The sequence below is a fragment of the Phyllobates terribilis genome, unplaced genomic scaffold (assembly GCF_046119375.1).
Source record: "Phyllobates terribilis strain yellow unplaced genomic scaffold, ASM4611937v1 Scaffold_12__6_contigs__length_324123572, whole genome shotgun sequence".
NCBI classification, from domain to species: domain Eukaryota; kingdom Metazoa; phylum Chordata; class Amphibia; order Anura; family Dendrobatidae; genus Phyllobates; species Phyllobates terribilis.
The window spans coordinates 291,598,925-291,620,310 of record NW_027362772.1 but is presented as its reverse complement, the minus strand read 5'-3'; the positions used below and the strand labels follow the sequence as shown (position 1 = coordinate 291,620,310).

Here is a 21,386-nt window from a genome sequence, read left to right as displayed (position 1 = left end):
CCCCTGCACCTCCCCCCACCCCGCTGTACACTCAAACTGCGTATTAACATAAATTTTCATCATTACTGAGAAAATATCCAGTTATGATTTTGGTGCATGAACAGTTATCGAACATAACCTCGAACAGCCGAATTTTTCTCAAATCGTTCGTGTTCGCCGAACGGCTCGAACACCGCCCAAAACAGCTCGAATTTGAGATTGGCGAACAGTTCGAGTCGAACAACGCTCATCTCTAGTAGCAAGCCATCCTTCTTCTTGACAAAAAAGAATTCGGCTCCAGCCGGGGAGGTAGATTTCCGGATGAATCCCCTAGCCAGATTCTCCTCAATGTACTCAGACATGGCCCGGGTTTCGGCCGCCGACAACGGGTAAATACGCCCACGGGGTGGAGTGGCGCCAGGTACCAGGTCGATCGGGCAATCGTATGGCCTATTAGGTGGCAGTGTCTCTGCTTCCTTTTTACCAAAGACATCCGCGTAGGACCAGTACGGAGCCGGTAGACCAGGTAAATTAGCTGGGGTAGGTGATGGACGAGTCGGGCGAACTGGAATCAGGCAGGTCCTATGGCAGTCCTGCCCCCACCGGAGTACTTCACCGGATTGCCAGTTCAGCACGGGTTCATATATTTGGAGCCAGGGTAGACCTAGCAATAGGGAGTGAGAGAGTCCGGAAAGCACATGGAAGGAGATTTTCTCCGAGTGCAGCATTCCCACCTGCAGGGTTAGGGGCTCAGTGACAAGCAGGATGGTCACCGGAAGGAGTCCTCCATCCACGGAGGCAACGAACAGTGATTCAGCCAGAGGTTTGGTGGGAATTCGGTATCTCTCTACTATTTCTGGAAAATAGGAGCAAGGCGGAGGAACTTTCTCTCCCGGGTGGTCTCTTTGGTGCGTTCTTGGAATCGGATGTCAATCCGATTAGCGAGCGACACTAGGTCATCCAGGGTGGTAGGAATGTCCCGACCAGCTAGCTCATCCTTAATCCAACCAGAAAGACCCTCTCAGAAGACGGACACCAGAGCCTCGTTATCCCAGGCAAGCTCAGAAGCAAGGGTACGGAACCGTATGGCATATTAGCCCACGGTGAGACTTCCTTGGCGAAGACGTAGCAGAGAGGAGGCTTAAGAGACTTTTCCCCCTGGTTCATTGAAGACTTCCCGGAAAGCAGCGAGGAAAGATGACAGGTCGGAAACCAGGGGATCCCCTCTCTCCCACAGGGGATTTAGCCATGCCAGTGCCTCCCCAGTGAGATGGGACATGATGAAGGCCACTTTGGCCCGGTCGGAGATGAACTGATGTGCCAAAAGTTCAAAGTGCAGGGTGCACTGGTTTATGAAACCCGGAGCTAGAGCGGGGTCGCCTCCAAAACGAGGAGGTGCAGAAAGCTTGGGTCCTGGGTTGGATGCCGTGGTACTGGTGGGCAGCGGCGCTGCCGGAGCGGGTGTTGCTCCACTAGGGGCGGACACAGGTGGTACGGACAGTGTGTCCAGGCGAGTGTTGACAGACCGCAGGTAAGTCAGGATGGTTTACTGTTGGGATCTCTGACGAGAAACCTCCTGGTACAGGTCAGCAAGCGAAGGAGCCTGGGGGCTACCGGGTTCCATGGCCCGAGCAAACTGTTACGGATCCGGGTGGTGGAATCTCTGTGCCGCTGTGCAAGGAGGGACCCAGAGGGGCGTAACTAACTATCAACTCAGACCGACCCTGGTCGTACGGCGGCTAGCAACTCCGTGACCAGTGAGGGACCGAGCAGAGGAACCAGGTGCTACTCTGGGGACGACCTTGTAAGAGAGCAGGTGGCTCCCACGGGTCAGCAGACTGGGACAGACCGGTATAGCGGATGGACACAACAGGCAGGCAGAAGTCTCTGAATAGGTGACAGGTGGTCACGGCATGTGACGGCAGGGCAGGTAGAAGTCTCTAGGTAACAGACAGGTGGTCACGGCAAGTGACAGCAGGAGCCTCTAGGTAGGCTACGGAAGTGACGGCCAAGCAGGCCGAAGTCTCTAGGTTAGCAGGCGGGTGGTCACGGCAAGTGACAGCAGAAGCCTCCAGGTAGGCTATCAAGTAACAGGCGAGTGTTCCCAGGTGAGCGGGCTAGCAGGCACAGCAGGTAGCAGGCAGGTAACTGGCAGGTGCTTCCTGGTAAGCAGGCGGACTTGCCCATAGACAGACTGGCGGGTAGAATGGAAGGCAGACTGTCGGGCTGGAGAGTAAACAGACTGGCGGACTGGAACAGGAGTCAGGATGGCAACAGGACCTGAGGGCTGAAGCAGATATAAATATGCTGTGCATCAACTTTCGCTCGGGCACCTCCATTTTGGAGGAGGTGCCTTATATATGGGAGGACCCTCTGCTATTGGCCGGGGACTCCTTAGGACGGCGCGCGCGGCCCCTTTAAGAGAGAGGGAGCGCGCGTGCCCTAAGCACAGTGCCTGGGAAGCTGCGCACGCTGGCAGCAGCAGGAAGAGGAGCGCAGGAGGACGCCGCGCGGGGAGCGAGGAGGTGAGAGGGACGGCGTCTCTGCCTGGCAGGGGGCAGAGACGCCGATGATACATGTACCATCCTCCAAAACTTTGAGGACTCCACCAAGATGGTGAGCGGAGATGACGCCAAAAAAGCGTCACCATCCCGCTTCTCTGTCTTCTGAAACGCTCTATGCTCACAATCAAAGAGGATGCATTGCAGGCGGAGCACGATGAGATGGAGCAAGGAACCATACTGGGTGATTACACACAGCCAGCCTCATCTCATCCCAACGTGTATTGGGTGACAATGAGGAAGAGGAAAAGGAGGAGGAAGAACAGGAGCTAGTTTCATGCGCTATAGACGGTACTATCTGCACAACTGTCATACCGTCTGTTCAGCGTGGATGGCCAGAGGACAGAGAGGAGGAGGAGGAGAGCATGGTCAGTGATCCTCTTGGTGAGGACACGGAAGTCTTGCCTGTTAGCAGTCAGGCATGCATGGCTGATTTAATGTTACGCTGCCTTTCCCGTGACCCTCACGTTCTCAAAATTTTGAGTGACAGTCATTACTGGTTGGTGACACTTCTAGACCCACGCTACAAGGAGAATTTTTTATTTCTTATTCCTGAGGCGGACAGGTCTACAAAAATGGGGCAGTACAGTGGCCCTGCTCTGTGTGTCTTTAAATTCTTAGTGGGGTTTTTCCTAAAATTGGTCAGCCATTCGACTCACTGCATACCCTATAACTGTATAGCAGACTCTCTTCTTTTTAATGGGAACATGTCGTACCTTGTTACTGTGGCCCTGCTCTGTGTGTCTTTAAATTCTTAGTGGGGTTTTTCCTAAAATTGTCAGCTGTTGGACTCACTGCATACCCTATAACTGTATAGCAGACTCTCTTCTTTTTAATGGGAACATGTCGTACTTGTTACTGTGGCCCTGCTCTGTGTGTCTTTAAATTCTTAGTGGGGTTTTTCCTAAAATTGTCAGCTGTTGGACTCACTGCATACCCTATAACTGTATAGCAGACCCTCTTCTTTTTAATGGGAACATGTCGTACTTGTTACTGTGGCCCTGCTCTGTGTGTCTTTAAATTCTTAGTGGGGTTTTTCCTAAAATTGTCAGCTGTTGGACTCACTGCATACCCTATAACTGTATAGCAGACCCTCTCCTTTCTAATGGGAACATGTCGTACCTTGTTACTGTGGCCCTGCTCCGTGTATCTTTAAATTCTTAGTGGGGTTTTTCCTAAAATTGTCAGCCGTTGTACTCACTGCATACCCTATAACTGTATAGCAGACCCTTTCCTTTTTAATGGGAACATGTCGTACCTTATTACTGTGGCCATGCTCCGTGTGTCTTTAAATTCTTAGTGGGGTTTTTCCTAAAATTGTCAGCCGTTGGACTCACTGCATACCCTATAACTGTATAGCAGACCCGCTCCTTTATAATGGAAACATTTTTTTTACTGAGACCCTCCTCTATGTCTCTTCAAAGGGGTATTGGGTTGCGGCCAAATTTTTGGCAGCCCTTGCAGTCACTGGATACGCAATAACAGTATAGGAGACCCACTTGTTAATAATGAGAACAACAAAGCATAGCCGCTGATGGCTCTCTAACAATAGATAGGGCTGACTGCTGGCCTTTTAAGAATAGTAAGGGCCATCTGATGTCCCTATAAAAATAGGCTTTATGACTTTCAGAGTCCCTCCATCATAAATAAAACAGGATGTGTCTGATGATGTGTCACACACCACATTGCCAAATAAGGTTGTAAAATGTTAAAATTACATTTCCCGGTGAATGCATTTGTCTTAAAAAAAAACGAAAAAAAACCACAACAATAGGATCTTTCTTTAGTATAAAAAACAGCGTCACCAATTTAACAACAATGTAATCACATTATTCAGCTCATGCACCTCCCCCTCCATCTCCAAAATGACCACATCAGTCACAAGCTGACAGCACTGCAGCACTGCCTTGGCCAAGCGGCAACAGGCTGTGCCGAATATAACATGCTTAATGCTTAATTGACAAACTGCCCAGTGCTGCAGAGTTGTTGAAAGCTGTAACACAGCAGACTGATTTGTGGCTTTCACCGCTGAACATACAGCCAGGCATGGTCGTGTGTGACAATGGGTGGAACCTGGTGACAGAGAAATGACAGCCGGGGTAGATACGGTTTCCCTCTATGCCAGTCCTTTCACCGAGCTAAAGAATATGGCTGTGGTGAATATACAACTCCCACTGAGAAGCTGTTTCAGATTGAAAAACGTTGTGCCCACCAGAAGATTTGATTCTGAGGGCTAACCTTTCTCCCCCGCTCAAGAGCCCCATAGCAGCTGCAAAGTTAGCGCTATCATGAACTCTCCTGAGGTAAAAGCCAAGGCACACCAGAGGATTCTCCCCACAAACACGAGGAGAACATACAAAGTCCTTGCAGATGTTGTCCTTGCTGGGATTTGAACCCAGGATCCCAGGGCTGCAAGTCTTCAGTGCTAACCACTGATCCAATGTGCTGCCACTCACCCTCTAATATCTAACAGGCTGGAGAAACTTGCACCTACTGCCACACAATCTTCAGCTCCTTTGTGAGAAAATGTATTTGGGCAGCCACTCAGTCTATCAAATAAAATTCCTGAGAAGGATATTTGGGATGGCTTCACTACTGGGCAGTGCTAATACCATGGCGTCGTACCATAGTTTGCTGGAAATATTCCAGGCTGGTAGGAGGCAAGCAAATTCCCACAGAAAAGTACCAGCAGTAATGTTCAGGGACCCACGCTTGTAGAAGACGGAGATAACACCGGGAGAAATAATGATGGCTGGGGACCATGTATGGACACGAGGCATGAGGCATGTGGTTGTGAAAAGCTTCCGCCTCCACGAGCCTAAAAGGCCACATTTCAAGTGAAAGCAGCTTTACAGGACTTCCTGTGAGAAATGACACGCAGGGTAGATAGGGTTGCCCTCTATGCCAGTCCTTTCACCCAGCTAAATACAACTGTCAGCAAAAAAAGTTGTGGACTGGCTCCATACTGTCCCTGGCCACATTTACCTGTCCACGTGTTTGTGGTTAGGCGGTCCTTCCCAGTAAGTGCACTGGGGAGGGCATGGGTAATGTTGTGGGACCCATGCTTATGGAAGGCGGAGGCAATACCGGGAAATATAGTGGCGGCTGGGGACCGAGTATGGACACCCTGCCGCCGACGGCATGAGGTTGTGAAAAGCTTCTGCCTCCATGAGCTTAAAAGGCCATATTTCAAATGCAAAAAGTTGCCCTGAAATCTGGCAGTTTAGTGTTGCGGCCTGTGGGTGGGTGGCTGGCTGCATACTTGTGTGGCGCCCCTGAGGGTTCGGCCGCCACAGGAATGCTGCACTTCTTTAATGGAGTGTGGTGTTCCTCCTCTGAGGTAAGTCTGGTGTGATGGTAGTGTTCCAGCCTCTTGCATCCAACACCACATTCCACTAGAGGGAGCTAGTATGCACTAGGTGCTGCTCCCCTGGTTACAGGGAGACTGGGGAACACAAAGTGGTAGGAACCAGTTAGTGGGTGTGGGTGGAGGAACAGTTAGTCAGTTACACTTCTAATTTCATACTTAATAGAATGCCATCTTAGATCTTTGTTCTTCTTCTCTGATCTCTGACAGTGTGTCTGTCAAGTGGTCGCACTGTGCTGTCAAAATACTGTGTGTAAAGTTGACGCGCCCCCTGGGACATATTCCTTTTCAGGGGAATACCCGGAGCCGGATCAGATGGGGGTTGTAGTCTTCCGAGCGGCTGTGACCCGGTCCGTGCCCAGGGCGTCAAGCTCAGTGTGTGTGGCAGTCCTACAGATGTTATAAAGTTCTTTATGTCGACTACGCCACCCGTTGTGTTGCGGTCACTGTGGCCGCCGCTGCAGCAGGGTCCGCTGAGGCTGATGGTGTTGGTGCAGCTTGATAGGATAACCCCCAACGGGAGGGGTATAGCCTCAGGGGGATCAGGTGCAGAGGATGGGGGTTGTGGTGGTGCAGTGCAGACGGCAATCAGAGACAGAGTCGGGTTGTGCAGTTTAGGGTATTTACTTACTGCAGATGTTCCGGTCACTCCAGCTTCAAGTGACCACCCGAGCCGTGCTGCGTCCACCAGGTCCTGGATTCAGCTAACCCCCAAACAAGTCCGGAGCGTGGCCCTGAGCTCTCCTTCTGTCCTTTCCTCTGGCCGTCCCCACCAGTGATCCACCTAGGTCCAGCTCCCTCGGGCCTTCTGTTGGGAGACCCTTGGCCTTGGGTTCCCTGACCCTACACGTGGTTTGCCTTCGGGGTGGATGTGGTGGGTGGCCGTGGCAGATGCTGCCCACGGCCTCCGGTCTCTGGCTAGGGTGTGCTTTTGCCCCCACCAGTTTGGGATCCGGTACCCTGTGCCGACTCTTCACCCGGGGATTGAATTTAGGTTCTTAGAGTCCTTTCTTGCTCCCCCTCTGGGTCTTTCTTTCTCTTCTCTCCTCTCTCACTCTGGGCCGCTCTTCTCCTCTGCTTGCTGACTCTCTGCAACTGACCCTGATCTAAGTTGGTGCCCACCTTATATATCCCTCTATGTGTGAGCTCAGGTGACCAGCACCCAATGAGCTCCTAACTTTACCCAGGCTGCTCCCCCTATCTGCCCCTACACTACTTGGGATGTTCCACCCCCTCCCACTCCAGCCAAGGACAGACTCGGTCGTACCTGCACATTTCTAAGTGGGAGTACCGTTGGTCTGCCCTCCGGAAATGGGATGTGTGTAGTGCATGCAGCCTACCGAGCTCAGTTCCACACTCCATCCTTACCCGGGAGTGGAATATCACACCTCTGGCTGAGGTGCAATACTCCTGTAGCAGCCGAATCCTCAGGGTGCTACATTCCCCCCTGGTAAATCACAGCACGTCCTCGGGCTGCAAGACAAAAACATCCAAACATACAATTTTTTTTCATAAACATAAACATATAAAACATCATATAAAACAGTAGATATATATATATATTAGTAAAACTTTTTCATATAAATAACATTCTCGTCGTCTCTGGCTCCTCCTCCGGTCACTGTGCAACTGTTGACCGGGCAAAGTGCGACAGTTCCTTTTCTTAAAGGTGGTTTTACGATAAAACCAGTAGGGGGCGCTTTAGGAAGCGCAACTATTTACAGGGGTAGTGTGGCCGCTCTCAGTCCTCGGCCAGGTAAAGGGAGGGGAATGGCTGCTCACAGTCCTCAGCCTGGTATGGATAGGGGACACACGGGTTAACAGTCTACTCTTGCTGGTCCCAACGGGGACTATATTTGCATTAACAGTTTCTTGGTACCCCGGTCGGGTAACTATTTACAGCACCTGCTCTGCCGTACTTAATGACGTCTTCCTCCTGCTCTTTCTTTGTAGCTGGTTGTAGCTTCAGACCCGTCCGGGTCCTCTTGCTCCTCCTCCTCACACCGCAGCTCCTCCTCAGTCAGGCGATGCACATGGAGGGCGTAAGGTCCTTTGGCACACTTGTGCCGGGTAAAGGTGACCTCGTCCCCGATGTAAAGGTCACGGCCTCTGTGCCCCTCCGGCAGATGGGACTCAACGTCTCTGCGCGTGACAAAGACGTCACCGGGGGTGTGGTGGTCTCGGATAAAGCCCCACCCGTGCTGCATATTAAACTTGATGACAGTCCCGGTGGTGTGGGGACCATGGGCTGCACGGGGATCCCTCCTGGTCCGGCTCTTCTGCTCGGCGCTCCTTATTTGGGCCTGTTGTTCCCGGACCCGCCTCTCTCTCCGCTCCCTTGCAAACTCCTCGAGCTGCTGGCGGCAGCACTCAGCACGCTCCGCTGCAGCTGCCCGGGTCTCTTGAGTGAACCCCATTAGATCTTCTCCGGTGGGGTCCCACTCAAATTGGGTCTCCTCAAGCGGGGGCGAGATCCTTATCACGGGCTTCGGAGCCGGGATCAGGGGTGCACACATGGCCCCAACCTTCCTCTGCTGCTCCAGTTCATAATATTCCTGGGGCCAGATGAAAGGCTGCCCGTCCGGGCACGTGTGTTGGGCAAACAAGTCCTCTCCCAGATGCGGCACTATTGGTCTCATGGGCGCGGTGGTGATGGCGCCCGGGTTGCCCAGGCCTTGCGGCCAGGCCTGGGGCACCTGGAAAGTGAAGGGCACCGTAAGGACGGCGGCGCCCTGGGCTACTTGGCCCTGCGACCAGGCCGGTGGCTCCGCGGAGGTAGGGGGCGCTGTTGGTAATGCCGCGCCCGGGGGTACTAGGCCTTGCGACCAGGCTGGTGGTACTTCCTGCTTGGTCACGCTCGGGGTCGAGGCGTGTGACGTCACAGGGGTCGCGGCTTCCGGTTGGGGCCTAGTCCGTGGCGATGACGTTGCGGTTACGGGCACGGCAGGGTAGACTTCGGGCTCTGCGACGGGGACCTGGGGCAGGCAAGCGGTTTCCCGGTTTGGGGTATAGACGTCCCCTTTACCTGCCTCCACTCGTTCGGCTCCCTTCTCGGCGCCGTCTCCGGCCTTCGGTCCTCCCGCGCCATCCTCAGAGGCGGTCTGTCTCCTCGTCTTGGTTGGCGTGCTCCGGGTCTTGGTTTGCTGGGCCATCTCTCGGCTCCACTCCGCCAATGTCTCTCGCTGCACCCGGGCCATCCTCCTTGCGAGGCCCTCCAGCGCGGTCTGCGCACACTCCCGGTCTCGGGGGAGCTGCGCGAGGACCTCCACTAGGCCTAGTGGGGTCGTTACTTCTAGCAGGCTCCTGACCAACGGGTCGGTGCTGCTCTGCTCTCCTTCCTCTGTTTCCAGCAGGCTCCTGGCCAACGGGCCGGTGCTGCTCTGCTTTCTCTCCATCTCCGGGTAAGCTCTCTCCATACTCCTTGTTAGACTTCTTGCCTCCGGGTGCGCTCGCTCTAGACTGCTCCAGGCGACACCCATCTTTGCTCTTTTCTTTCGTCTCCTCCCACTTCGAGGGCGGTCCCGGGGCAACTTGGTGACTGTCAGCTCCAGGGGCAGTTCTTTCACGCTGACAGACACCTCTAGCATCACAGTCTCTGTTGGTGGGGGCGGTTTCCACTTTTGGCGCCATTTTCGGTCCTGGCCCACGATGGGAGGCGGCCTCTTACCATCTTCTGGCACGCCCATAATGGCGTCCGCTCTGCCAAGGCGGGAAATCTTCGGATTTGGCGGGAATCGCTTCCCAGTGGCGGGAAACTCTGCAGATGGCGGGAAAAAGCTGGAAATGGCGGACAACCGGCTGGAATCGACTGGTGATGGGGTCCGATGGCGGGGACCCTCCGGAACCGGCAGGAGACTTCTCTCTGAGGTAAACTTGCACTTTGCTTCAGGCACGCAGTACCCGGGTGTTGCGGGCACGTAATCCTGCCGACTACGCCAAAGTTGACGCGCCCCCTGGGACATATTCCTTTTCAGGGGAATACCCGGAGCCGGATCAGATGGGGGTTGTAGTCTTCCGAGCGGCTGTGACCCGGTCCGTGCCCAGGGCGTCAAGCTCAGTGTGTGTGGCAGTCCTACAGATGTTATAAAGTTCTTTATGTCGACTACGCCACCCGTTGTGTTGCGGTCACTGTGGCCGCCGCTGCAGCAGGGTCCGCTGAGGCTGATGGTGTTGGTGCAGCTTGATAGGATAACCCCCAACGGGAGGGGTATAGCCTCAGGGGGATCAGGTGCAGAGGATGGGGGTTGTGGTGGTGCAGTGCAGACGGCAATCAGAGACAGAGTCGGGTTGTGCAGTTTAGGGTATTTATTTACTGCAGATGTTCCGGTCACTCCAGCTTCAAGTGACCACCCGAGCCGTGCTGCGTCCACCAGGTCCTGGATTCAGCTAACCCCCAAACAAGTCCGGAGCGTGGCCCTGAGCTCTCCTTCTGTCCTTTCCTCTGGCCGTCCCCACCAGTGATCCACCTAGGTCCAGCTCCCTCGGGCCTTCTGTTGGGAGACCCTTGGCCTTGGGTTCCCTGACCCTACACGTGGTTTGCCTTCGGGGTGGATGTGGTGGGTGGCCGTGGCAGATGCTGCCCACGGCCTCCGGTCTCTGGCTAGGGTGTGCTTTTGCCCCCACCAGTTTGGGATCCGGTACCCTGTGCCGACTCTTCACCCGGGGATTGAATTTAGGTTCTTAGAGTCCTTTCTTGCTCCCCCTCTGGGTCTTTCTTTCTCTTCTCTCCTCTCTCACTCTGGGCCGCTCTTCTCCTCTGCTTGCTGACTCTCTGCAACTGACCCTGATCTAAGTTGGTGCCCACCTTATATATCCCTCTATGTGTGAGCTCAGGTGACCAGCACCCAATGAGCTCCTAACTTTACCCAGGCTGCTCCCCCTATCTGCCCCTACACTACTTGGGATGTTCCACCCCCCTCCCACTCCAGCCAATGACAGACTCGGTCGTACCTGCACATTTCTAAGTGGGAGTACCGTTGGTCTGCCCTCCGGAAATGGGATGTGTGTAGTGCATGCAGCCTACCGAGCTCAGTTCCACACTCCATCCTTACCCGGGAGTGGAATATCACACCTCTGGCTGAGGTGCAATACTCCTGTAGCAGCCGAATCCTCAGGGTGCTACAAAGTGACTTCCCTCCGGGAGCGCAGATCCTGTGTGGGCCTGCACCGGTATGGGACACAGCCCTCGTACCCCGATCTATGGGACGAGAGGAAGGTTGCAGACAAGGAATGTCTCAACCCGGCCAAGGACCAGGATCAAGAAGGCCTGGGAGCTTTAGAGTGTGGCTCCCTAGCAAATGGGTCCCGGGGAGGATGCAGACGGAGCGGAGCACGCCACCTGTCCTCGCCTACCTGATCTATTCAGAGGGATTCCGGCTGCAAGAGGGGTACCGGCCCCCGACACCCGACCTCGTACTCTGCATCCAGGACGGGAAAGCCCAGTTAGGCCCTGAGGATCCCGCCGGGCTTGGGATGGAGAGGAATTGCCACCCGAGCCGTACACCTGAGAGGAGCTCAGAGGGAGACCCGGCCTATCCACACACGCACAGATGGGAAAGGGGAAAGTCTGTAGTGCAGGAGCACTCTGGTGTAGGGATGCTACCTCACACCGCACTTCCTCAGAGGTAGTCGGACCCCCGTCCCTGGTGGCCGCAGGACTCCACGAGGAGCAGGGAGAAGCCTTGCGCTGCTTGTAAGAACTGTGAGTAAAGCCTTGGAAATTCATCCCTATGGCCTCCGGACTGTTCATTACGCGCCATACCACGCGACGCGGTGCCCGCACTCCCTGTGCTACTACTACTACCCCCTTCATCCTGCCTTGCCTGCCCTGAGGCCGCGCTCCGCCTGTGGGGAGCAGCGAGAACTTTAGCCGCCATGACATCGGGCCTCAGCGGACTGCTAGAGGCGCATCACCAGACACCACAGGCGGCGTAGTCGACAAAATACCACTCAACCCGGATAGCCCTAACATCATTTTCAATGTGACGGCCCTGGGCACGGAACGGGTCCAGGCCACGACTGCATCCCCGTTCTCAACATCTGACACGGCTCCGAGTACCCCATCTTCCCAGGGCAGGGCTTGAGAGGCGTCACACTTGCACTTGCATTCCAAGTAACAGAAAACTAAGCAGATGGTGGTCTCTATCATCATCATGGCCTCACCTCGGCACTATGAACTCTCCTGAAGGAGAAGCCAGAGCCAGCCGGAGGAGTCTCCGGTTCTCTGGTGGACCCATCCAACCCTGCCGAAAAGCTGCCCTGGCTAATAAAAGTGTGGGGGAAGGTTCCTGGATATTCTATGGCTGCTTTTTTAATGTGGATCGGCCATGCTTATGCATGTTATTTCTGAAACCGCATTACAGATCAGGCCATTGTGCAACTCTGTATTCAAGAAATTAAATGGGCAAAGAAAGATGTGTGTGTGTCAAAGCACCACCGACAAGGGCGAGTTGATGTTGGAGGGGCTGCCATTGCTTCTGCAACAAGCTGCATTACAAGACTTCCTGTGAGAATTGACACGCAGGGTATATAGGGTTTCCCTCTATTCCAGTCCTTTCACCAAACTAAATACAACTGTCAGCAAAAAAAATTGTGGACTGGCTCCGTACCGTCCCCGGCCACATTCACCTGTCCACGTGTTTGTGGTTAGGCGGTCCTTCCCAGTAATTGCACTGGGGAGGGCACGGGTAATGTTGTGGGACACATGATTGTGGAAGGCGGAGGTGATACCGGGAAATATAATTGTGGCTGGGGACCGTGTATGGACACCTGGCTGCCGCCGGCATGAGGTTATGAAAAGCTTCCGCCTCCACGAGCCTAAAAGGCCACATTTCAAGTGCAAGCAGCTGTCAAAAATTTGGCACTATAGTATTGCAGCCTGTGTTTGGCTGGCTGCCTGCATACTTGCGCTTGCATTCCAAGAAATGGGGTAGGACCACTGAACGCTGCAGTGGGACAAGGACGTGGACGGTGATTGTTGCACGTCTGCAACGACAGGTTCATGGTGGGAGGCATCTTCGCATGCGCCAAGGATCACTTATGATGAGCACACTTTTAGGCAGTGACCTGGGAGTCAGAGATGCTTCCAGAGGTCTTCCCCATGCTGTTCCCATGTCTTTTCAGCACTGTATGCATGTGTCTGATGATGTGTCACACAACACATGGCCAATTAAGGTTGTAAAATGTCAAAATGACATTTCCTGTTGAATGCATTTGTCTTGGTTGAAAGCAATGCAAAAGTGCAAAAACGCATCAAAAACGCTACGTGTGAACATAGCCCAAGGTGTGGAGGAGTATTTTTGTTCTTGGTTATTTATTTTGCTTTATATACATTGTACATGTCATGGAAAGGATGTTCCTTAACATATTTCCCAGGAAAATCCATTTTGGTTTCGTTTTTGTATATTTTATTGTGAGTCCGTAAAAGTGGTGTAATACCTCTGACAACGTTATTGACAGCAGTGACCTGGAAGTCAGAAATCCTTCCAGGGGTATTTCTCATGCTGTTCCCATGTCATTTGAGCATTGTTCCCATCGATTTTGGCAATTTTTAAGCCCTCTGCAAACCGCCAGGGGGAGCTGCCTGAAAAATGCTCAAGTTTCCCATAGACTTACATTAGGCTCGTTCCTCGGGTCGAGCACCCAAGTATTGCAATTTGCTCGACCCGAGCAACGAGTACCCGAGCATTTTAGTGCTCGCTCATCACTAGTCCCCACGCATTGGAACTCTACACTGCAGATGTTGGGAAGGATTTGTTAGCAGAAGAGCGCAGTTGCTGACTACAAGCGTTAACAAGGCCATCGGTATTCAGTTCAGACTCCACAGATAAGACCTCAGGAGTGGACATGGATGTCAGACATCTATACTATCTTCCAAAACTTTGAGGACCCCACCAAGATGGTGTGCGGCGATGACGCCATAATTAGCGTCACCATCCCACTTCTCTGTCTTCTCTCTGCTCACAATCAAAGAGGATGCATTGCAGGCGGAGCATGATGAGATGGAGCAAGGAACCATACAGAGTGATTAAAAACAGCTCAGCCTCATCTCATCCCAACTTGGATTGGGTGACAATGAGGAAGAGGAAAAGGAGGAGGAAGAACAGGAGCTAGTTTCATGCGCTATAGATGGTAGTACCTGCACAACTCTCATACCATCTGTTCAGCGTGGATGGCCTGAGGACAGGGAGGTGGAGGAGAAGGAGGAGAGCATGGTCAGTCATCCTCTTGATGAGGATATGGAAGTCTTGCCTGTTAGCAGTCTGGCACACATGGCTGAGTTTATGTTACTCTGCCTTTCCCGTGACCCTCGCGTTTTCAAAATTTTGGGTGACAGGCATTACTGGTTGGTGACACCTCTAGACCTATGCTACAAGGAGAACTTTCTATCTCTTATTCCTGAGGCGGACAGGTCTACAAAAATGGGGCTGTACCAGAAGGCCCTTGTTGCGAAACTATTAAAAAAATTCCCATCTGAAAACGCTGGCGGCATAGGTGACATTACATTGGACAACCAAGGAGTACAGCCGAGAGAGACACAATTCCAATCCAGCAGAGGCAGGGGAACACTGTCAAAGTTCTGGGACAGTTTTCTCAGCCCCTGAGGCGCAGGGTACTCTCACAAGGAGTACAAAGTTTGGGAAGATGTTGAGGGAGTACCTTGCCGACCATGCCAACGTCCTCTGTGATTCCTCTGTGCCTTATAATTATTGGGTATCCCAGCTGGACATGTGGAATGAACTGGCTCTCAACGCCTTGGAGGTCCTGGCCTGCCCTGCCGCTAGCATTTTATCAGAGCGGGTTTTTAATGCCGCTTGTGTAATTATAACCGATAAGCACATCCGCCTGTCAACTGAAAATGCTGACAGGCTGACTATTATAAAAATGAACAAGGGCTGGATTGGGCCAGACTTCCCATGCACCTTTTCACACCCACACATAGGTATTGTTAGAACCCTCCTGTTTGTTTTTTTCCATCTTGTGTTTTGCGGTCACGTGACTATCTGCCTATATGTTCCAGCTCCGCCCTCTCGGCTGTGCTGGACTTCAGTGTTGTTTGACTGTTTTGCTAGCCAGGTGCTTCTGTGCCTATCTCTGTCAGTTTGCTTGGTCCTTCTGGGACCTCTAGTACTTTTTTGTCAGTTTATCTTTTGTGTTCTGCAACAACCTTCTCTGTTCAGGAGGTGTCCCATTTTTGTCCCAGTCCTTAGTTCTTTTAGAGACCCCTTCCTTTATGCTATAGGTCTTCGTTCAGACTAGCCGAGGACTAAGGCGGGTCTGTTCGCTAGGAACAGGCAGCCCGCTACATCGTAGGGATTCAGCTTAGTCTTACTGTAGGGATAGCTTTCCCCTTTCTTTCCTTAGTACTTGTTCCAGATCATAACAGGTATACGCTTCCTGATTTTCCAACATAAGTTTCTCAACTGGTGCATCCTTCAAAAATAATCAATGCTCAATGGCTTGCACCAAATGACTACAATATGGGTTAATCGCTAACCATAGTAATACTATGAAAAAGAAAACGTGATTGAAAAAACCCGATGTTTAATCATAAAAATTACCTTTTATTATAATATAGTTAGAAAAGTGAAAGATAAATATAAAGAGAAATATCTGACACAGACAATGCGAAAATATATACATATAAAAATATCCATCCTGTTCAAGAGACAGCACGGTCCACAGTGTGAGAAACCCAAGAAGTCAGTAGTCCTAAACACCAGTATTTCTGATGTGCTAATAACATATGTAGATCCCAAATAGTGTTTAATAACAATGCCTTGGATGAAGAGGTCCCAATTCATTCAACCTATATATTAGGCATTATAAGGATAAAAATAAGTAACCACTAAAAATTAAAGATTGTATACCTGGGCAGAGGGCTGTGTATGGGAATGCTCTCACGTGGACCGCGCGTCCACCCCAACGCACGTTTTGGCGTCCTCAGGGGGCGTCCTGATTTTGTCTCTTTGTTCTTTTCCTCCTCCTTCTCCTCTTCCTCATCCTCCACCACCATATCACCAGGGTGACCGTGGTCCGTGATGCAACACCCACATAACATTTTTAAAAAGTGTTTATGATGCCCTTTAAAAAATTTTTTTATATAGTATGTTCATGTATACCCCCCAGGGGTAAATGTTTGTCAGCCCATACACTTAGTGCATGGGCATTACAAGTATAGGAGACCCGCTCCTTTCTAATGGGAACATTTTTTTATGAGGCCCTCCTCCATGTCTTTTCCAAGGTGCATTGGAGTGCCTCCCAATTTTTGGCAGCCCTTGCATTCACTGCATAGGCCAACACTATGGGAGACCTACTTCCTAATAATGAGAACATTTTTTCATGAGGCCCTCTACGTCTCTTCCAAGGGGCATTGGAGTGCCTCCAAATTTTTGGCAACCCTTGCATTCTCTGCATAGGCCAACACTATGGGAGACCCACTTACTAATAATGGGAACATTGTTTTCAGCAGGCCCTCTGACCTCCACGTCTCTTACAAGGGGCATTGGAGTGCCTCCAATTTTTTGACAACCCTTGCATTCAACGCATAGGCAAACACAATGGGAGACCCACTTCTTAATAATGGGAATATTTTTTTTCAGGAGGCCCCCCTCTACGTCTCTTCCAAGGGGCATTGGAGTAGGTCCAAATTTTTGGCAGCCCTTGCATTCACTGTATAGGCAAACATAATGGGAGACCCACTTCCTAATAATGGGAACATTGTTTTCAGGACTCCCTCCGCTAAGTCTCTTCAAATGGGTATTGGGGTGCATCCAAATTTTCAAAGGGGTATTGTGGTGCGTCCAAATTTTGGGCAGCCCTGCCACTCACTGCATATGCAATAACAGTATAGGAGATCCACTCTTTAGTAATGGGAACAAGAAAGCATAGCCGTCTGATAGCTCTTTAAGAATAGAGAGGACCGACTGCTGGCCCTTTAAGAATAGTAAAGGCTGCCTGATGGCCCTATAAAAATTTGCTTTGTGACTTTCAGAGTCCCTCCTTCATAAATGAAACATGATGTGTCTGATGATGTCTCACACACCACATGGCCAGATAAGGTTGTAAAATGTTAAAATGACATATCCTAGTGAATGCATTTGTCAAGTCACGGTTGAAAGCAATGCAAAAGTGAAAAAACGCATCAAAAACGCTATGTGTGAACATGGCCCAAGGTATGGAGGAGTATTTTGGTTTTTGGTTATTTATTTTGCCTTATATACAAGTCATTACCCTGGAAAGGATGTTCTTTAACATATTTCCCAGGAAAATCCATTTTGGTTTTGTTTTTGTATGTTTTATTATGAGTCCGTATAGGTGGGGTAATATCTCTGACAATGTTGTTAACAGCAGTAACCTGTGAGTCAGAAATGCTTCCAGGGGTCTTCCCCATGGTGCTCCCATGTCATTTGAGCACTACTGTTCTCATCGATTTGAGCAATTTTTAGGACCTCTGCAGACCGCCGGGGGGAGCCGCCTGAAAAATGCTCGAGTTTCTCATAGACTTACATTGGGCTCGTTGCTCGGGTCGAGCACTCTAGTATTCCAATTTGCTCGACCCGAGCATCATGCACCCGAGCATTTTAGTGCTCGCTCATCACTAGTGGTGACTAAAAAATTGCGTTTTTTAATTATTTTTGGCATTTGAACGGATTAAATAATTTTATCTTATGATAGTTTGGACTTTTTCAGATACGTTATCATTATCAAATAATATATATATATATATTTTTTTCATTTTATAATTTCTTTACATTTTGAAATGAGGAAAAAAGTTAGTTTGAACTTTTATTTATTTTTCTTATATTTTTTGAAACACTATTTTTATTTTTTTACTTTATCGCTTGGTCCTTTTAAGGGACTTGAAATTTCAGTTGTTTTCTCACCTTTACTATATACTGGAATACTACAATATTGCAGTAAATAGTTATGAATTCAATATGGTTTCAAAAAGACCATCAAGTTCAACCAAGCAATGAGAAAGAATACACACCAATAAGTCATTAGGGCAAAAAACCTTGACGAATCATTTCCAATGCGAAACCCGCGTCGGGTGCGTGGTGGGTGCCTGGACCATTGACTCGTGCTCCTAGGTAACTATGGTTACTTGTTGATAACTACACTATGGGCCTTCCCTTTACTGACACTGGTCATTGATATATGCAGCTGTATTGATTTTTCGATACCTGTATACACAAGTGGGGGATGTTATTGATATTTATCATGCTATTTATTAAATTACACTTGGTTATCTGTGTATAGGATTACATATGTATATCTGCTGCCTTTCTTTTTTATATGCCCTTCATTTCTATATTGGTATATATTTTCCTAGGGGAGTTACAAGCAGGATACTATACCTGATACTTTTATTGGTCCAGACTCTCCACCTGTTTCTTTCTGTGGTGTGTCTTTTATTGTTTTTTATTGTGTGTATTTACCTGTATATGTTTTCAATAAAGCTTTGGCACATTTGGGCTATGTGTGTTTTTATCTCTCATTGGTGTCTACAAGCAATGAGAAAGGACAAAGGGAAGGGGCATGATCCAGTCCACCCCAAAAGAGCTAATCTTTTTCTATAGAAAAAGTAAAATCCGGTGCCACAAGCGATAAATCCTTTATTCCAAAAATTAAAAATCACATGTCCCTAGGAGGGGAACAACTGACGATTAAGGGGCTGTGTCCTCGAAACGCGTCCAGTTGTTCCCCTCCTAGGGACATGTGATTTTTAATTTTTGGAATAAAGGATTTATCGCTTGTGGCACCGGATTTTACTTTTTCTATATATCTTTACAAGTTTATGCTGGACACTAATCCGTGAGCCTGGGATTCCTGTGAGTATCAGGTGATATGAGCTAATTACCTTTTTTTCAGTCCACTAATCTTTTTCTCCTTATCCCAATTGTCAATCCATTGGACCAAACATTCAGAAATAACTTTATATATTTAGTAGAAGTCAGGAAGTGACACAAGCAAAAAAACGGTAAACTGGTATTTTCCAGATAAAAGCAGATTTAAAGTAATTGTCTCCAGTCTTTAGAATTCAAGTGTTACCGTAATTTTATGGACTAACAGACTCCCCATACCATAAGAGGCATCCCAAATATTGAGGAGGAAATTTAATATATAAACGTGTCAAATGGGGTTTAGTCTTATAGTCTGAATTTAGCTTACCGAGATGGATGGGGGCAGCGGTGGAACTGGATCACAGGAGGCAGGGTCGGCATTGCATGAAGCCGGCGGCAGCAGGAATGGGGCACATGTCATCTCAATCTGTGCATGCACCATCTCCGGAGGCCATTTTCCTGAAGCCCACCACTGTGAAAGCAATGTGTAGAGAGGACAATTCACTCCTGCCTGCATTGCTGACATTTTCTTGAAGCCAACCGCCAGGACAATCCCTCCTCCCAGCACAAGGCCCGCAGCAATACCCCATTCCTGCCACTTCCGGCATCCTTCAGCGATGACCCTGCCTCCTGTGACCCCTCTCCATTGCCGCAACCACCACCGCCCCCCTGATAAGCTACATTCGGACTATAAGATGCAAAACTATTTTCCTCTCAAATTTTGAGGAAAAAATGTGTATGTGACAGTCAGCAAAAATATGGTACTTTTCATAATCCTTAAAAGTCCTCAAAGGTTTTGGATATTATAGGGGGAAACAATGACTCTACTTAACCATGAGACTATAGATTCATTATATTCAATTCATTACATTCAAGGATTTGCTCTGCTCCCATTAGTTACTTTGACTGGGACAGCATGGTCCCCCCTGATCACCTAACGGAAGAGTAGATTTTTCCACTATTCTCTCCTCCCCATATTGGCAGCAGGACGATGATGCTCATTGGTTAGGTCCAGGATGATTTTCATGAGATACCATTGATGTTGTAAAGTAAATAATTTTTTCATAAAAGTATGACAAGAAATGATTAAACATTGAAAACTACTCACCTTCTGTGAAAGTTTTTCTAAGATTATCAATTGGAAATTTCAAGAAATCCTCTTCAAAGACCATATCTGGTCTGTCTGACACGTAGTGCTCCAGAAATTGCCTGGAATCAAAGCCACATTCATGATAGAGCTTATAGTTTCCCGAATCCATATTCTAATCTTGTATCACAGAAAGAGTTTAGGCAACGTTATTCTAAGTCTTTTTATAATAACTAGAAATCTAATTTGCAATTTTAATAAGTTGTAAATATTACTTATCACATCACGAGTTACTTTCATGAGTCAGTCATGGGGATTTGTTATAATATATTTACATGGAACATTATTCATATTTCAATTTTCAATACTAAAAACAGTTTTATTGTCAAATACACTGATAAAAAGGAGACTCTTTCTGTAATGGAGCAACAAATAGGGATGAAATCATTACATCCTGTTGCCCCCATCTACCTCTGCAGACATATTCTCTTTGTATGGAATCTGTCAGCACAGAATGATTGCTCAAGCCAAGTATAGGATCTCGGTCCACCTTTGAAGGTGAACAGTGAAGATTGCATATTCACTATATACAGCTACCACAAGTTGGGGTATATAAGTTTGTTCTTGTTTTTGTTGATCTCTTTTCAGGTTGGCCTGAGGCATCTCCACTGTATAAAGCTTTGGCTAAGGTTACTGCTCAAAATCTCATAGAGGAGGTGGTAAGTAGATATGGTGTGTGCACTCTGCACCCCCATCCCGTGGGAGTACTGTTCCAAAGATTACTCAGTGTGCCCTGTAGCTGTGAAAAACCAAAGACAAGCAAAATACCCAAATAACTGGAAGTAAATGGATAAATCGCAAGTGCATAAAAATAATGCTAAATAATAAAAGGTATTTAGTTAACATAATTTTGATCAAAATAATGTAAAAGCCACCCCACCATGCCACGGCAACCCTTATGGGACAGTCCTAACTCTAATATTAAAACCTTACCATTTGTCAAGTGACATACATATGGTACCCTGTAGCTGTGCCTGTATAAGTGGTGCGCCTAAAAAATAATTATACTCTGCAGCCATCTTTTTGCAAGTAGTGAGCCACAAAAATTAATTCTACTCTGCTACTGTGTCTGTGCCATTTGTGGGTCTAAAAAAGAATTTTACTCTATAATTGTGTCTATACAAGTAGTGTGCCTAAAAAATAATTCTAATCTGCCGCTGTGTCTGTGCCATTTGTGGGCCTAAAAAGTTATTTTACTCTACTTCTGTGTCTGTGTGAGTAGCGTACCTTAAAAATAATTACATTCTGATGCTGTGTCTGTGCCATTTGTGGGCCTAAAATATAATTTTACTCTACAGCTTTGTCTGTGCCTAAAAAATAGTTATACTCTGCACTAGTGTTGAGCCACCCCCGTAGTGTTCGAGTTCGGTTCGGTTCGTCGAACACCCGTATGGTCGCTGAACTGTTCGTCAAACTGTTCGTCGAACACCTTCGAACACCGTTAAAACCAATGGCAGGCAAACAAAAACACATAGAAACACATAGAA

The 21,386-nt window shown here is 49.1% G+C and overlaps 1 pseudogene; it reads right to left on the bottom strand.

Moving 5' to 3' along the window:
* LOC141172719 (nicotinamide N-methyltransferase-like) overlaps positions 1–20,060 on the bottom strand; it is a 63,146-nt pseudogene extending 43,086 nt beyond the window's left edge.
* Between the last annotated feature and the right edge of the window lie 1,326 nt (positions 20,061–21,386).